Here is a 19,491-nt window from a genome sequence, read left to right on the forward strand (position 1 = left end):
TTTTCAGTTAGGAAAGTGAGGGCAATGATCCGCGATGCTGATTGGTTATGAGCAATGTTGGGAAGGAAGATAGGAGGAAGAAGCCTCCTACTAACTTGGGTCCTAGGCGACATCGTTTATGGGGAGACTCGGATTTTCCGTTAGGGAGATCTCCGCTTTTTTCGTTAGGCCACTACCTGCTTTCTCCGCAATTCTTAAGAGCACGTAATAAACCCAAGGACTCTTCTAAAAAACCAGCTGAAAACACTTCTGGAATTAGAAAGTCCTTTCTGGCAAACAGATTGACTTAAACCATGTGTGCGAACAATGCAGTTAGAATTTCGACTTTATGGTGGGTCCTTAGGCCTATAGAGGGTTCGAAGGACGGCACGTCGACCGTTGGCTGTCACGCCGCGCGGGATGGAGTGCAGATGTGTTGCGCGGCGTAACAATTAGGTCGATTCCTGGCGCTTTATTGTTTTTTGTTTTATCAATTATGTTTCTAATTTCTTGTGCTGATGTTTTAGGTATAGTGTATTCTTTGTCGGTTGTGGTAATAGTGGTTTGTGGATCCTCCTCCGTATGACTTTTGAGGTTGCTGTTGTTGATAATGTGTGGTGTGAATGTGTTGCAGAGGTGGTTGGAGAATTCTTCAGCTTGTTCTTCGTTGCTTCTTACCCATGTGTTATCTGCTTTTCTGATTGCTGGGACGGGTATTATTTGCTTCCTTATTTATTTCGTGGCTTTCCATAGTGAATAGTTGGTGTTCTCGTGTGTGGAGAGTGTCCCTATGAACTTTGCGAATTCGTTATCGTTGTGCTCCTTTATTTTGTTTTTTATTTCCTTTGCAAGTTTGTTTAAGTGTTTTTTGTTTTCTCGAGTTCTGTATTTTTGCCATTTTGCTTTTGCTTTTCTTTTTTCTCTGATTTTGTCGAGTATTTCTTGCGGGATTGCTATTGTTTGTCTGCTGGTTGATTCGGGTGTAGTCGTTGTCCTTGCTGCTTCTTGAACAGTTGCTGTCAATGTTGCTACTGCCTGTTCTATGTATTCCGGAGTTTTCAACGGGATGTTGCAGTTTATTTTGCGTTCTATTATTTCTTTGAAAGTTTGCCATTTGGTGGTTTTATTGCATAGTGTTTCTGGTTTGCTATAGTGTATTGGTTTGTTTCTGTATTCAATTATTATGGGTGTATGATCGGAGCTGAGCTCGAGGTTGGGTGTTATTTTTAGTTTATTTGTGTTTAGTCCCCTTGTAACTGCAAAGTCCAGAAGATCTGGTTTTTTGTTCAGGTCAGTCGGCCAATGTGTCGGTGTTCCTGTGGATAATATATTGAGGTTATTATTTCTAATGTATTTTTCCAGTGTTGTGCCTCGAGGTATAATGTTTCTTGACCCCCATAGCGTGTGCTTTGAGTTGTAGTCTCCCGCTGCGATGTACTTGTCCCCTAGGTCCTGGAAGTATTCTTCCCACATTTGTGATGTTATTTTGTGTCGCGGAGGCACTGCTGACAACTGGAAGTAGTTGCTGCTAGTTTGAACTGTAACAGTGGTTCCTTGTAAATATTCTTTGTTAACTTGGCTGTGTAGATAATGTTTGATATCGTTTCTGACTATCACTGCTGTCCCTCCGTGAGCTTTTCCTGAGGGGTGTTTGGTATCATATATGGTGTAGTATAGTATTTTCAAGTAGCTTTTTGTAGTGAAGTGTGTTTCTGAGACAAGTAGTTTGTCTATATTGTTACTGTATATGAATGTTTTAATTTCGAGGACCCGTTGTTGTAGGCCGTTTGAGTTCCAGGCTGCTATTTGTAGAGTGTCCGTTTTTTATTCTTTGCTTAGCACGTTTGTAATTAGTTGTAGCATGACTGTGATTTGTTGGGTTTGCTGTCTGAGTACTGCGTTTTGTTCGCTTATCATTCTGGATTACGATGTTATCTAATTAATTGTTGTCTATTTGTTTTGATACTTATATTAACCATTATTTATAACATAATATACTAAATACAATTAGTATACACAATTAGTATAAGGATTAGTATAAGAAATTTTAAACAGCTTTTTTCAAAAGAACGAATCATTTACGATCCAGGGGTTTTCTGAAACTTTCGTTTCTCGTGATAAGTACTTTATGATGCAATAAAAAATTTTGTCTGAAAATTATACTCAAGATCAATTTCATGATCCATTTTCTCTAACAGATCTCCATCTTCCACAGCTACAACAAATAATTTTTTGACACTCTATACATTTAACATCGATTATAATTCTGATAATTGAAACACCGAACATCAATGTGTTTATTCACTACGCCAACACAGATAACAATTAACATTGATATATAATATATGTCGGAGATGAAAGAACACCGGAACCCCTCCTTGGATTCGCGGGAATACCGTAACGTTGTAACTTAGATTAAACAAATGCCGCTCCGATTATTCGAGATTTATGATCATGAGCTTGGGCTCGAGGCGACAATCAATCGCCGAACGTAGCCGCGGTCAAAGGGATGAACGTTTTATCTAACAAAGGCACAGAGTAACTCTATACCTCTCCTTAAAAGAAATAGTCGTAGCGACACGTGGCAGTAAATACTTCAATAGTTTCTATCCCGCGGCCCGCCACACGCAGATTTTGTCCTCCGGGTAAGATGATCGCCGGATGTCGGCATGCCTTTGTAGTGTATGTTTCGCTAACGTGAGGACCCGTTATAGATCTTAAGATTTAGTCAAGCGAAGTCCTTCAAATAGACTTTGTTGCAACTATGGGAAGATAGGAGAAACCTATCTTCCACGATGCCCCCCGTCAACAACCTCCCCTCAAGGGCGGCCAGCATCTCTTTCAAAACGCCGATATGGAGATCGACAAATTAGCAACAGCGCTAATTTCCCTCACCTTTGGAACGAAAGCTTTCGTTGACGAATCCGGGGATCTCATGTCCTTAGACACACCCATTATAGTTTTCCTGGACGGCATCATCGAGACGGAGATTCTTTCTTTCGTACGATCTCATCGACGAGTGACAGTACCACCTTACAACCAGTGAATACCTCACATCTAGTTAACAAAGAGTTAGACTTGAACTGTGCGAGAACATACGTTTATCATCCCGTGACCGCGGATTCGTTTCGAACCTAAGATCATTATCACTAGTGCTACGAGTGCCTAATCTTGTTGATAAGCCTGTGCTAGTAAACTCTTTATTGTATCACGGCAATGGCTAATTGTAATGAGAATTCATCAAACGCCCCTCTCCATAATCCTGACCCTAATCCGACATATATATTTGACGATATATATCTGAAAGAATAGAAATTTCATTTAATCGACTATATGACCATACTCGGTTAAGTACCAACAACGACTATCTATCAACCTTATCTTACTTCCTCAAAGGTATAGAAAGACTTTAAAAATATCAGCCATGTGATTTGGTCCTTTAAAATTTGGAAGTAATATAACGATAAAATACCATCAAAACCTTTAAATTTCCAATATTCAAGAGAAACTTGAAATCTCGTTTATTTACTCAGCAACAAAATCTTATTTACCTTCAGAGAACCTATACAATTTTTTCACAGCTCAATATCTCTCCTTTAAACAAAACATCAAAGTATGTTATTCCTAACTTCAATGGGCTCAACTCAATTTTTTGATCAATTTCTCTCGTCCTATACGCTCGTTTCAAAGCTTATAATACCATCTACACCTTTGTCTTGTGTTCCATCCATGGTTCCTATGCATGCAATTTTATTATTATCGTTCCAAAGGATCTTCGCATTTCTGTTTCGCTCGTGATAGGTATTCACATCTGTTTTATCGTGCTGTTTCATCTTCTGGGAACGATATGGTCGGAAATGTTATGATGTTGAATACGCACAGGTCGTTAAACGAGAATTAATTCAAGATAGATTCAAACGGAGTTAATTAAGTGATCCCAATTCCACCGCCTTGGAGGCTGAACGCGTTTTCCTTCCGAACGGTTCGCTCGTGTCGAGTGATGCAAATTTCAGCAAGTGTTTCACCTACGTGTTTACTATTAAATTTATTTCTTATCTATCTATATCTTATCTTATGAGAGTTTCGCCTGGTCTTAATTGGTTCTGTTGATTCTTATCGTTGTGAAAAGTCGATTCGCTATATATCTTTTGTATAGAGAACTATTATGTGATGTAAGAGTGTAATGTTGTAATATTTGTGATCCTTACTGTATTAATTTTGTCACTGAGCCGTTCTTTGGTTCGTTGAGCAGTTCATGTTCCCTACTTGTTTCGCTTGGGACTTTCATAATTTTCGTAATTACAATAAAAGGTTTAATTTGTAATAAGTTAAAGATTTGGTCCCTTGCTTTATGATGTACGAGAACCTTTGAACTAACAACTTTGAAGTGACAATTGAACGAGAACTGACAAGCTTTCATTTCAATCTATATTTAAGATATTTAATATTTAATCGGTTTTCGTGACACCGAATAAATAATAAATAATAAATTTGAAGGGAAAAAAACAAGAGATTAAGAAAAAATTCTGAAAGAGACACAAATCGGTAGTATTATATTATATTACTTTGCGAATTACTTTTCAAGCATAAAAATAGTTTGACGGTCACTTGTAGTTCCTTCCTTGCCATTTCATTTATTAAATTCGTTTAATTTCGTAAACAAAATAGCCACTCGTGGCGAGTTTCGTGTTTAAAATAGAATTTTGTCATACAGGCTGGTTGGTAATTGATAGTATAGGCGGAAAATTGGTGATTCTACTCGAAAAAAGAAGTCGAAAATATAGAATAAAAATTTTTCGTTTGAGACTTTATTTTCGAGAAAATCGACTTTGAATTTTTGATCGGTATGCCTGCAACGCGTTGCAACATATTGGAACGGTTTATCAACATAACGTCAATCGAAACACAATCTACAATAAAATCCGTTATAACGAAACGTGATAAAGTGCACGCGTACCGAGCGAAAATTCAAAGTCGATTTTCTCGAAAACAAAGCCTCAAATGAAAAATTTGTATATTTTCGACTTCTTTTTTTTACCAGTTACCAACCACCCTGTATATCCAACAGCTCACTTTTTCTTTGTAAATATTATTAATAATTTTATCAATTTTTTATATTTCCATCTTTCATACAAGTGACAATGAATCATAAAAGTTTCATAGAAATCACAAAGATTAGGGGATAAGTATACCACTATATTTTCATATATGTATATGTATGTATATTCCCAAATTACATGATAGAATATGAATAATATTGAACAAAATATAATCAAGTATACAGTACCATGGAAATACAACAGATTACAATTTTCTACCTGTCACCGATTCATCGTCATCTCCTTTCATTCTTTTGACATATATAAAAACAAATTAACCCGTCTGAAATAATCATACCTCGCTCTTTGAATACAAAAATCTATTCAAATGAAATAAAGGGGAAGAAAATAAGAATAAATATAATTACTCAGGTATAATCTTCTCAAGGTATAATTATTCAGTTACAAATGATTCTTCGTTAACACACTACATTGTACACTACTTCTTTTCCCGGTGGCTGAAACTAATCGTCGACGTTTATAAGGTACGAATTTTGTCAACGGCGCCATCGGAATCTTTATTGAGAAATTAAAATATTACAATTGCCATCACTAAGCTCAGCGTCCACAATACACTATGTTTTTCAAGTTTAGGTGAACCATCGACGATAACCACATCAGATCCGGACCAATACTCAGTGCCAACCTCATCCAGGCATTCGAACTCGCAACATCGGCGTCCAACGCGGAATCTCTTGCAGCTCTGTAATAAGAAGAAATCGATTAATTGTACGGATCAATCGACACTAGACTACTCGAAAATCCAGGTCATTCAAAGAATAAAAGAAGAAAGAATTGCTCCAATTCCACCATTGCTTCAGCAAAACTAGTATTTGAGAACCATTGGTCAAATATATTATAACACTAAACGTACATTTCGGGAAGAATAATTTGTGCTATGAAACAGAATACGATAAAGTTCAAAGGTTACATCGATTTTCAAAATTTTATAAATTCAGGTGTATGACAGTATCAGTCAGCTCTTTTTCTGTCCCCAAGCGCCAAAATTCATTCCGACTACCATTTTATGTATTTTACAGAAGTAAGCCTTCATTCATCTCCCATTCCATCCACCAACATGCTCTCGACGTATTCTCTTCTAAGTAAAATATTGATGTTGAGCCAGACATCCTACTGAATAATCTTTTCAGTGTTACTATAAGGTATTTAAAACCAGGGTTAGTGCTTATACGTTAGATGTAATACTTGGCATGAAACCTGCTTATATTGATATTAAACTTATGCATAGTAGGATGTTGGACCATTGTCAAAATGAAATTACAATACACACAGTTTCACCGTGGAAAATTGGATCTTTCTAGCATGTCTACGCAAATGATGGTTGGAGGGGCGAGGGGGAGGGGGAACTGTACATGCGCCAAACACCGTTACGTTCGTAATTTTTCACACAAATTTACAACTGTAGGGAAAAAATTATCTCTGATGTTTCAGATGTTAGAAATTGACAATATCGCAGAACGGAATGCTGTGTTCTAGATATTCTATTTTTGTTACGAAAGTGGTACAAACGAAGTCCACTTAAGAATAGTACAACAAAATCGGTTGAGGTTAGGTTATCATGCAGATATCGCGGCTTTTGCTTTGGAAAGCACGCAACTGCTAGTCTCGTCGTCCCTTGTAAACGAGAGAAAGATATTGTAATTGGTCGGGATTAACATAAAACTCGTCGCATGCGATCAGATGGCCTGAATGTTTAATAAACGAGAGTAGAGTGCGTGCTACGTGGTTCTAGCAGTTTAGGCGGAAACTAATTATTGTAACCGGAGCCGAGATATGTAGCGATATTACTTTCCTCGACAAAGCGTATAAGGTGAGGAGAGAATCGCGATAAAATAGAACAAGAGACAGGAATTCTTTACGTAAAGCAGATCTGTCAACTAGATAGAGATCCTACAGCTATAACTACAGTGAATCCGTACTCTGGCGAATTGTCGTTTCACAAATAAAGCTTCTGAAAAACGGAATTCCTACAATATAACTGCTGTTGTAAGAATCTACATATCTGATTTTGCTGCCGTATTTGTCAGAACGTTTGTTTATCAAAAAAACGCATCCTCTGTAATCCTCAGTAGCTTAACAAGGCACAGTTAATAAAAGAGATAGAGCGTTAAACGGTGACGATTTAATCACTGTTAAATAGATATTGGTCTCTTTAGTTAAAATGCCCTATGATTTATTTGCATCATTTTTTTTCATGCAATTTAAAATATTTAAATAAACAATATTTATCAAATATTTAAATATTTAAAGAAGCAGTAGTCCATACAATATAATTTTATTTGATGGTTATTTGATATTTAATATTTTGGTTTACATACAAAATTGAAATTATACTTTGCTTGAGGACAAAAATTCTAATTGCATTCCTAACATATACCAATAATTATTGATCAAAATAGAAAGAACTGCAAGACTAGGAAGATTACTTAGCATCTTATATACCCTGGCAAGGCTCGAACGTTTTATCTTCCTGTAGATTTTCTTTGCTTTTAGACTTTCCTTCCATTTCTCTGAATTGGTGTCTTCTGTACACTATTTATAAAAGAAGAATAAATTACATGTTACATCCAAGTTACCAATCCAAATAATTTTAAGTAAGGAAAGAGATCTAATGCAGCAGTTTCCACTTAAATATAGATCCGACGATTATTTACGAACAAATAGTATAAATCTTTTAGCAATATGAAATTCGCAATATTTATTCAAATATTTATGTAGTACCGGGGCCAGAAGGCCTAAGGTATCGGCCGAACTGTAAACAATGTACCGTTGGGTCCTTTAAGTGGACAGTTTACGTGAAAAGGCTGCGTGACCTTGATCACGGGGATTTCGGGATACCTGTTCCGAAGAACGGGAAAAGGTAGAGTGGGCAGAGCGTGTGGAGCGTGCGGAGTGGACAGAGTTTTTGATTGGGAAGCAGAAAGCTGTATGCGAGAATAGAACGACCCATTTGGATACTACATTTATATTTATAGTACGCCATTAGCAAAGAAGACATGTTTGCGTGCGTTATCGATTTTACGCTTTTGCCACGCAAACATGGAAATTGCGATTCAAAATTGAATTTGCACTGGAAACGGTTGACGTTCTCGACTTCACGTGCCCGAAGTGAACGGACAGAAGGATTGAGCTGGAGAACGCTCTTGGCGAGAACATAGAGGTGGACAATCTGATCGCCACGGTGACCGCCAAGAACGAGAGCTGAGATAAATTCAGGCAATTTCGCAAGACCGTCATGTCTCACAGGAGGGTGACAGCGAAGGCCTTGATGGAAGCAAGGAGGAGAACGAGAGCAACAACAACTACGCGGAGCAGTGAAGGCAGAGATACAAGACAACAAAGAACCACAGAAGGAGATCAGCCCAGTATTCTGAACTAGCTGAGAAGATGACGAGAGCAATACAGAATATACAGAATAACTGCCTGAAGAAGAAGATACAACGGGGCATGAAAGGACAACCCTGATGACTGCCGACAGGTTTTACCGGGGTTGTCTGTCCTCGAAGCAAAGGAAAAAGGAGGAGGGGTTTTTAGTGGGTATGGCAACAACATCCGCCCGAGTCCCACATAACCCAGTGATGCGGATCACTGGGTATGCGTAACAGCATTTTTCCCTTCTCACGCAAAAAAGAAAAAAAAACTATACACTCTATCAATTTTAAGTTGATAATTTCGTTATTATATAATTTTTCTTAGTCTAAACTGAATCCAGGGAGAAGAACTTTCATCCAATTACATACTTCATTAATTCATGAATTATATTCGTTACCGTACGTACAAAAAGAAAGTTGACTGATATAAAAATTCAAAGGATAGAATTTCTAAGCTCGCGATTGGAAACAGATTCAGTTCAATGGTTTAATTTGCCATTTAATTGAATTCTCTGGCAATTTCAGCGAACTGTGGGCTTTAAAAGTGTCCCGCATTCAAACGCAAGACTTCTCCTCCACCTTTCCCTTTCTTTCAATTCCAACCTCAAGTAATTGACCAATTAATTCGAAGATATATTTACATGCTTGCAAGGGATTCAAACAACTTCGTTGCGTTAAATTCGCAATTATAACCAACACGAATGTCTCAATCAATGTGCAGCTCGAAACAAATAAAAGATAATTAACTTTTCAATATAACGATTGATATGTTTGATGAAGAAAAATGTATGAATTTTTAAAAACGTCTCCTAGTACATTTAGCATTTTTATAGTAAAAACTTAGAACACACACGCACACATATACTATTCCATGAAATGATTTACACAGCTATGAGTCTAATCCTATCATATTATAAAGGGATGGACGAACTTTTCCTAATAAATATATCTTTATACAAAATCTTGTTTAAAAAAATTAGTTTTTTATTCTCATTAAATTAATTTAATATCAGAATATATAATTTTAGTCGTTATCAAAATTTTATGTCAAATGCGTTCATAGATACATATATAAATATGTCGGGTTGACGTTAAGATTTGAGTTAGGGTTAAGGGCGTGAAACGAATCCCTATTGGCGCTAGACGTGATCATTATGCAATAGAGGAGATATTTACTAGTGCAAATATGACTATGATGAAATTGGACAAGTAATCGCGATAATTAGATACTCGAGAAGCTAATGACAATGATCCTAGGCTCACTAACGAATCCGCGGTCAAGGGGATGACGAACTCTACTTTTCTTCAACGTCTAAGTTGTACTCAATGTTAATGCATGGGGCAATCACTACGTATCTGAGAGTTACTTGAATCGTCTTTGAGATCGTACGGGAGAGTGGTTCTCCATCACGGTAACGCTGTCGAGGAAAACCATGATGGGTGTGCCTAAGGGCACGAAATCATCGGATTCGTGGAGAAAAGCCTTCATTCGGAAAGTGAGGGAAATTGGCGTTACTGTTAATTGGCCAATTTCCATGTTGGTGGTTAGGGAAGCGTGCTAACCGCCCTTAAGAGAGAGTTCGAGAAGAGGAAGCGTCGTTCGTGAGAAAAATAGATTTCTCCTATTTTCTCGTAGTTGGGACGAGGACTGTTTGTCGGTTTGAAGGACTTTAGTTAAACAAATCTTAAGATTTAAAGCGGGTCCTCGGGCTAGCTGAACATGTACTGTGGAGACGCGTCGACATCTGGTAATCATCTTACTCAAAGAATAGAGTCTGCGTGTGGCGAGCCACGGGACAGAAATCGTTGAAATGCTTACCGTCGTGCCCCGTCCTAAGTATTTCTTTTAAGGAGAGCTATAGAGTTACTTCATGCCTTTGTTAGACAAAACGTTCATCCCTTGACCGCGACTACGTTCGGCGACTGGTTGTCGCCTCGAGCCCGAGCTCACTATCATAAATCTCAAATAAGTACAGTCGAATTGAATGACAACAGTTTCTTAATTCGGCTATGGTGAAATCTAAATTACAGTACTAGGGGTCTTCCCAAAGTTCCGAAGGGAAGGTTCCGGTGTTCTTTCATCTCCGACAAATAAATGTCTAATCCTATGTATTTATTTCAACTGAAATCTTAACTTAAATATTTATTAACAATATTCTGACGAATATGCAATGAAAGATAAAAACAAGTTTATTTTTCCTATAGAATGTCTCATGCTTCTTACTCATTTTATGTTTCTCGTTGTCAGTGCGTAACTACTTATCAGCCGCATGAATGCTAAGTTTTACTACTGAGAAACGAAGAGACATATAGATGCAAATATACGCTACCTCGCGTGAAAAAACATCAGATACATTAACCAGAAGGAATATCCGATACATATAAAATTCATAGCGTAGTTATTTATACATACGGAATATTTCTTTCTGTATGAAATATTCTTTCTTCTGAATTCTTATTATAAATGTATGTCCATTTCCTACCTTAAAATGTCTCTCCTTTGAAAAACTCCATTTAAATATAACGATCAACAAAATATTACCAATAAAAATATTAAAACGAGATGCTGAAAGAACCTTTTAATGAAGTACAAATGATTATTTCAACTTTAATTCTGTTAAATTTGAATTGAATCATTTATAAACCGAACAGGTGTATAAAATTTTATTGCGTAAAAATCATGAAGCTGAAAATTAGGAACGAATAACGAATGGGTAACCTAGTTTCATTAAAAGGTACGTGTACGCCGATCCGCGTAACAACTTCGACACTCCAATTATTATAAAGCATGTATCCTTCAGAGATTTTTTGCGCGAACGCAAGATACCTTTTACACGTGCAACTGAATAAGTGGAACGTGATTTTCAATATTTCTTCTTGTAGAACTTGTAACAACGTAACTGTTTCACGAATATTTTCCCTGACACTTTTACAACGATGCGTAGAAATCTCCTTTTCTAATTAATAATTTCAGCATTTCTCTGAACAGTTTCGTTGCGATTAAAAAATATACAAAGCTTACGACGTGCTTGTTTAAAAATATTTATATGGAACAAGATTTCGAATTTGTCGCATCAATCGCGATCTCAGCAGGTGTAAATTAATTCGTTCTAATGAACGAATAAATTAAACGGCTCGTGACAAAAATTATCCCTGTCCATGTTTGTCTTTCTAAAACTAATTCAAGGCGAGTTAAATGAATCGCTGTGTACCCTATTCGCGCAGCATGTGTTTTAACGACCAGCATGCAAGCGTTAACGGTGTACTTTAGTTTCGCATGGTTGTGCTAAGCTGGTTGCTTTTAGAATGAGCATATACTTACAAAAGGAGGTGAACAGAAGATAGCCTTGCACCATTTTGGCTCCGAATGGTAGCAGACGCAAAGGCTGCAAACCGAAGGTCCCGGCACATACAGCAGCCCATTTGAGATAACTTGTCCTTCGAAATCAGTACAGTTTTCTTCTAAAGCCACTGAAAACGATTACCAACGTCAATATCTTTGCCCCTCGACAATCGTACGCGCAGTTACGCTAACCGTTTTAACACCACGCAGCGTGATCGCTCAATTCGCGTACCGTGGTAAATTGTGCCACGACGTATGGTCACGATCATTAATTCGCAACGCGCTCAAGCGTGCTCGTCGTGAGTCATATCAGAGTTTCCTCTCGTAATTACTTGTTTTTCAAATAATCATAAACCAAATAAAAAAAACCAATATAAAAAATTACCTCTTGAATCGGAAAACCAAATACTGCATTATAGAATGTTATCGCGCAAACGAAACGCAGAGCATAAATATTTCGCAAACTTTTGAGTGTTTGTTGTAACGCTTCCAGTATAACCGATGAAATGAAGCGCGAGCACGTCGAACGGTATATTTCGATGAAAAAAAACAGGATGAAAAAGGGCAGCGCGATCGCGTCGATCGGTACTCCTCGCAAATAAATAAACGAAGCTCTATCGCGCTGCATAGCACAAACCGATACGGAGTCTTGAAACATCCGACACTAAAACGGTTAATAACATTACGAAAACGACCGTACCAGGAAATTTTTGTCGAACGGATCCGCATTGCGGCTATCACGATGCTTCTTCGTTGCATCGATGCTTCGTCGATGAGATTAAAGCACCGTTGAATTAAAGCACCGAGAAGCGACACGCGTCCTCAAGAACTACGAAGGTTCTACTCGAACGAATGAAAACTTTTCTCGAGCCCGGTGTGTATATACAAGACGTGCGAATTTAAAGTTCAGATTGTATTAATTGAAATAATTGGTTGGTTTGATCAAATTAATCGTTTTAAGCAAATCGTTTTGAGTCCAATTACCGGATGTCATCGATGCTACGCTGAAATGACGAAGGTCATCCAAGTAATTGATGTCCACTGTAATTATTTGTTAATCGCGCGTGGAATCGGAACGATTCGACCTCGTTCCAACGCGAATCGTTACTAAGGCAGAGACGGCAATTAATAATTGTCGCGTCATTTGTTCGATCGTGTTCACAAATTGAAATACAGCTGAGTGGCGGAAACCATTTATAACACGTCCCGTACCGCGTAGGTCGTATACATATCTCAGGATGAATTTTTCGTACTTCGCCGCATATATTCTCCATGTCAGACATACCATAAAATATTTCGTGCAATCGCGTATTCCTGTCTAATGTCAGGAATTCTCTTTCCATAGGTCTGCGTTTTCCATATTATCTATTTTGCTTATCAGTAAACATTCTTACAATTTGTGATTAATACTGTACGTACAAGAACGTTAAGTTTTTGACGTTGTAATATTTCACATGAAATAATAATGGCTGTATATCGACTAACTTATTAATTAATTAAATTCGTGTATATCAAGTTTCCTATCATTTAATACTTTCGTGTAACTACAGAGATTTGATACTATGAAATGAAATATAAAACTTGGTAAAAAACGCGCTTCGTTAGGAAATGAGGGTAATGATGCAAATATTTTTTGTAGCCATTATATAGAATTTCGATGGTATAATTAATCAGTATCAGCTTACCAGCCCCTGACGGGACGAAAGTGACGAAAATAATTTGCAAACAGATGAGGATTGCAAGTATTTTCGAGTCCTTCATGGTTGTAAAAAATCAGGTAATGTTGTCGCTGTAGAATATGGGAAAATCAGGCGTTTCAATATCAGTTGTGCGGGCACTGGAGTGCGTAGACCAGAAATATCTGCGACAAAAATCAGAATACATTTGTTTTCACATGATTCGATCAATTTTGTGTAGGACTAAGCTGATTGAACCTAACACGGGATAATTGTCCAACTTACGACCTTAACAAGCCCGCTTGATTCTCTATAAGTGCTTGAAATTGATGCTTGTATTCTTTCCAGATTAACAAGCTTTGCCCCCCCTCCCTCTCTATTTCCTTAGATCGAGTTAGACTGCCACAACATATTATCTTTCTTCTTTTCTTTTCTTTTTTTTCGACCTTTTAAAGCCTTAAATCGCTGGTTATTATAGTGTATACATTCAATTACTCTGTAAGTCGTAAGTACATGTTTTACGTTATTTTTTATTTTCCAGCTAAATTCCACAAAAACAAGAAATATACTTCCAACGTGTTTTCACGTGTCTCTAGCAAAGATCTCGAAAACAAGTTGCGGCGCAATTTAAAACGACAAATAGCACCGTGTGTCTCGTTGTGGCAACGCACGCTTCGTCAGCTTTTTAAAAGCGCTCTCTGTCTGCTTTTTTCTCCCTTCACCGCCTATTCGTTTTTTCTTAACGAGTGAAACCGTTTTTACGAGGACGGGAGCACAGAAATGACGTACTGGCAATTCTGTATCGTGATGACACAACCAGCCCGGTTTCAGTGAATTAAACCTGGCCCCAAGCTTCCAATTATCTCTCCCTTCCTTTCCTTTATTTTTCCCTTCTATATCGAGTTTCAGGTTTTCTAAATTTCCATTAAAATCAACTATGGCTTTTCTCTATTTTATATGTTAGCCGATGATTCATGGCAAAAGCGTCGGCTGTAAAAATATTTGGAGTTGCAACAGCAGCAAGTGTGTTTTCTCAAACAGAAAATATTGGAAGCGTACTCGTTGGCAAAACAGTTCACGGATAGTTCGTCCTCTGCTTGTTATTTGTTTCAATACCGTTAGCAAATAAATTCATGAAACATAGTGGTATCGCATAAATTGAAAATAAAAGCTTTGCGTATACTTGGGAGTTGAACTTTGGCTATTATACGCATGTTATATATATATATAGAAGATTGCTTAGAATTTGGAGCTTAATAACATATCTCAAAGTCATTGACATTAAAGAAGGTGAACCTTACTTACCAAATTTCCTTCCGTCAAATGATACATAAAAATTGAAAAAAATAATATACATAGTTTTGACTTTCTTCCGCATTATAATTTGAATCACTCGATTTATTCGACTAAAGATAATCAAGCAATAACCTCACTTTACACGTATTCTCATCACGTGAAATAGATCACATCAGGGATTTTCAAAAGTCGATGGAATATTAATAGCGATTAATTATTTATGGACGTATTCTGCACGGTTAAAGCAATCGCCTAGTGAATTATCGAGTTCCAGGAATATGAGCGGTAAACAGGATTGCAGCTATAAATGACTCTCTAACGTGTATATTAGAGATGAATTTGATCATTTATCCTCATAATATGAAATACGCTTTTAAGTGGAAATCATAATTAACAATTTCTGGCAGCGAAAAGTAAATAAATCGATACGTTTAAATCAATATTAGAATTTCTTAATATTTTTATCAAATTTTTTTATCAAGTATTTTAACATCGTAGAAGTGTCGTTGGAGAGAAATATTAGGTTGTTCCAAAAGTTTCTTTCGGTTTATAAAGAAATGATAGATGTACGATATTTTTTGCATTATATTATTTTATTCAATTATGTGCGATCCACCTTTCTCCAATTTAATATAAAATAACATAAAACAAAAAGTGCTGTGTATCTATCATTTCTCTATAAAACGAAAGAAAATTTTGCGAAAATATAATAGAAATTTAGCTTTAACACAATATAAAAATGGATTGTTATGCCCCTAGGAGATAAGAACAATATGATTAATATTAATAATGAATACGTTAACGTAACGAAAAGCAGCTTTTGCAGAAGGCTATAACCTGAAAATGTTTACTAAAGAATGATAACATGAATTTTCTTAAGTACCCCATTTGATACTTAATCTGCTTTGTAAATACTGTACGTCCTAACTTTGAAAGAATGCAATTTTAGCCAGAATGTTTCAAATTACCTAGCCGTATTGTTTCCTTGTAATGTAATTTATATTTACATTATCTCGCGTAATTCTTTCCACTTTATTGACTTCTAAACGTTAATGTAATATAATTTTTATAATATAATTTTAATCGAAGTTATTTAAAATTTGTAGTATCTCATCCCTACTAGAATAATATTAACAAATGTGCAGAGCTCAAGTCGAATAACACCGGCTCAGATAAATGATCATCAAACTTACTTTTGTTATCGTCGATGTCAGTGATTTTGAACCAGCCAACGTCCATGGCAATCAATATTATTTAGCCGGTCTTAACGCAATGTAAAAAGCAAAAAAAAAGAGAAAGGAAGGAACAGGGAAGCAAAGAGATAAAACGAATTTTTCATTTTCTCGAAACTAGATCGAGTTTCAAGCTGCTCGTAAAAGAGTCTGTAGTCAATCCGACTAAATTCGACGAACCGCGCTTCAAAATTCCCAGAGAACTGTGATAACCATCGAAATTTGTACAATTTGTCGATTCATCGCTTGACTAAAAAATGGAACAAAATGAGGCTGATCAGCCGGCCTTTGAACTTCTAATGATCCCTATCGTTATACCCTAGGTTGAATGCTACGATATAAGCCGAAACAGCTATAAGTAGGGTTCACGTGATTGCCGCCATCTATTATTCACGCGTTACACATTCGCCAGACGCGTCTAACGGTTGACATTGTTTTCTATCCTCAGTTCCAACGCAATTACGTTGCTACGTGCAATCAAGTCTCGAGTGAAGCTAATGATAAGTTGTTGTTCGATCCTACACAATTACTAAAATTATTCAAATTAAACTAATTTAGTCTAAAAAAACAAGTAATTTCGTTATATATTTCCTTTCATAATAAGCCATGGTTGGAATATAGTAGCTGACGAAAATATTCGTATATTTGTAGAAACATTTTAGGGCTGTATTATGCATAACGGCACTATAGAATTAATACTGTAACAGAATTCTACTATCATGGTTATGCTGGTAATATTCGAAACAAATCTGAAAATCTATGTAGATGTTGTAAGATATTCAGTACGAGTACTGTGCATTACTGGTATGTACATAATCACGACGAGATAAGGAAGGTACTGTTCTCTATTGCTCATCGCTACCCGTTGCTAGTAGCAACGTACTATGCATATATATCTCGTAAAGATTTTAAATGTAGCCAACGAGACCATTTTTAATATTTGACTATCGTGACCCATTACAGTTTCATCACTTTCGATTAATTGAACACGACCCGCACCTTAAGACTAAAATACACAATATAAGTATGGCACAGAAAATTTTTTAAAATTTACGGACGACTATTTATGGTATTTAAAGGCAGCAAAGATAATAATTAGCTGCGGATTTTCCTCGAATCGTAGCATACAATATGGAATCTGATTATTAAAAATTACAGTGGAAATACAGTGGATTTCCATAAGATATTCGTGCTTGTGGCATTTTGGAAATAAATTCTTAACCCAAATGGACGACCTCGATACTCGAGAAATTTTGTGAAGCTGACGTCAATGGCGATATGTACTGTTGTTGTGCTATCATTTCATAGTAAGCTGTATTGATTGCACTTCTATTCACGGAATTGATTTATTCCACACAAAAGTTGACAACAATAATCGAAAAAAGAAAAATATATTACCGCCTTTCACATCAGCATACACAAGCACATAGGATTTCACACGAATATACACACTTGTAAATTCGACGAAACGATCAAATTTAATTATTTTTCGATTTTTCGGGCATCAAGTACTACATCAAACGTTACACATCAAACGTTAAAATACGGCGAGCATACAAAATGTACAAACCACTCTAAATTAATTAACTTTGAACGTTATTGATTAATTAAAACAAACCACTGTTGCGTTGAGTTTTACATTTTAAAAAGTTGTTATCCGTTTTTGCTTTGTTTAAAACTAAAAACAGGACTACGTTCATTGTAAGTCGTAAATATCCCTTTTATTTATTTAAACAAACAGATATTTAAACAAACAATTTATAAATATATAATTTATTTACGTATATTTGTAATATCTGTTTTATAAATTTGTACAACCATTTATCCATTTATCTATTTTATTTGCATATAATTTTTATAGACTTTTTTTTCTTTTTTTCTTTTTTTTTTTTTGAGAACGAAAAATTGTGATTCTATTTTAAGACATGTCAGGCTGAAGCGATACGCGATATATATTTCTATTCGGATTTCACCGTCGTCGTAATCGATGCTATTGGAAACGTTTCACGATAGACGTCTTACAAGCGCTTGCAATGTCCGTCATGTGTAAGGCTCTACCACTGAATCGCGGCTGCCATTTAGTGATTAAGGTCGATCACTTAGAGACGTTAATCCGCCATAATGGTGAGCAATACATCGAAGCCATTATTGAAAGCATAGTTACGCTTTAATTTCATCGATCTTATTCACAAATAGAAGTGTACAAATTATAGGATTTCCAAATATTTAGTTTAGTTAAAAGGAGATATGAAAATGACAGGTATATTCAAAGGATAAAACAGAACCGTACGATTGTAAAGTTTCAAATCATTATAACTATTTAAATTTGAAAAATCCTACTATATTTATACAATATATTTTTATTAAGAATGGAAGAAATTTCGAAAAATACGACAAAACTTTTTACTGTCGTCTTGAAGCACACCATATGTTAAGCTTCTTCGTCGTTACAAATTTTATCGCGGATGTAACGAACGTTTCGAACATGTAGCACGCACGCGTCAACGCCTACATTTGGATTTTAAATATATGTTTTATGCATTAAGTGTATTAACTTTCTTGCGCAATTTCTTTCAATTTGTTACGATATGGAGGGTTTAATTACGTTTAAGATATCTATCTGAATCCTTTAAATTCGAAGTTCTTTAAAAAATTACGTTACGTAAAATAATCTTTTTTCCTCTTTATTGTATCATAAAATAGTTACTTAAATTCATATTACTTAAAGAATCTTCCTACAGAAAGAATAAAAAAGAATAAAATCCTATATGTTAAATTTTACGTGATTGATGGAATACATAGCGATGACGAGAACTAACTACAGACAACAAGAAACTATTAGCGAAGGCAACTGGTGACTATGAATGTCGTCTCTATAATATGTGGCGACTAAGGAGAACAACTACCAACTACGGATAACAAGTAACAACCAACTGTCTCGTTTCTAAGAGGCAACTAACTTGCAATTATCCTCCTTTGATGGTTTCTGTAGCGTGATATACGTCTTGAACGTAGTTAAAGAATATGGTCGCTGCTGAATGGCGATTTGACAGCAAGGCGATCCCGCCAGTTCAAAGCTTGACATTACAAGCTACCGAAAACCATTAATCTTGTTATTGAATATCTAGCTTTCAGAAGAACCCTTGTGATATGATATGACGTCATGACATTTTTATGACGAAGACGAACAAACACCGACCTCTAACGAAACAAATTTTTATTAAGTGCCGTATGTGGGTTGCAGGCCGGCCAACCAAGGAAATTTATCGAATGTATAAAGTAAAATATATACGAATATATTCGATATATCATAAAATGCCCGCGCTACATCATCTAACAGCATAAAGAAAGCTAAATTTAAGGAATTAAAAAATTGAAATACCAATTATAAGAGAGTTAATTAAATTCAAACCTATCCTATGGTCCTAACCTAACCTATGGTCTCATAAAGACCTATATTTCCTGGAAATTGAT

The 19,491-nt window shown here is 36.1% G+C and overlaps 1 long non-coding RNA gene across 1 annotated transcript; it reads right to left on the bottom strand.

Moving 5' to 3' along the window:
• Nucleotides 1-5,154: 5,154 nt before the first annotated feature.
• On the bottom strand, nucleotides 5,155-12,569 carry LOC126927195 (uncharacterized). The gene is made up of 2 exons (XR_007715276.1): nucleotides 11,793-12,569; nucleotides 5,155-5,781 (listed from the first exon to the last, which is right to left on the bottom strand). It is a non-coding gene; the product is annotated as an uncharacterized LOC126927195 (long non-coding RNA).
• Between the last annotated feature and the right edge of the window lie 6,922 nt (nucleotides 12,570-19,491).

Source organism: Bombus affinis, unplaced genomic scaffold (assembly GCF_024516045.1).
Source record: "Bombus affinis isolate iyBomAffi1 unplaced genomic scaffold, iyBomAffi1.2 ctg00000078.1, whole genome shotgun sequence".
Classification (NCBI taxonomy): Eukaryota; Metazoa; Arthropoda; class Insecta; order Hymenoptera; family Apidae; genus Bombus; species Bombus affinis.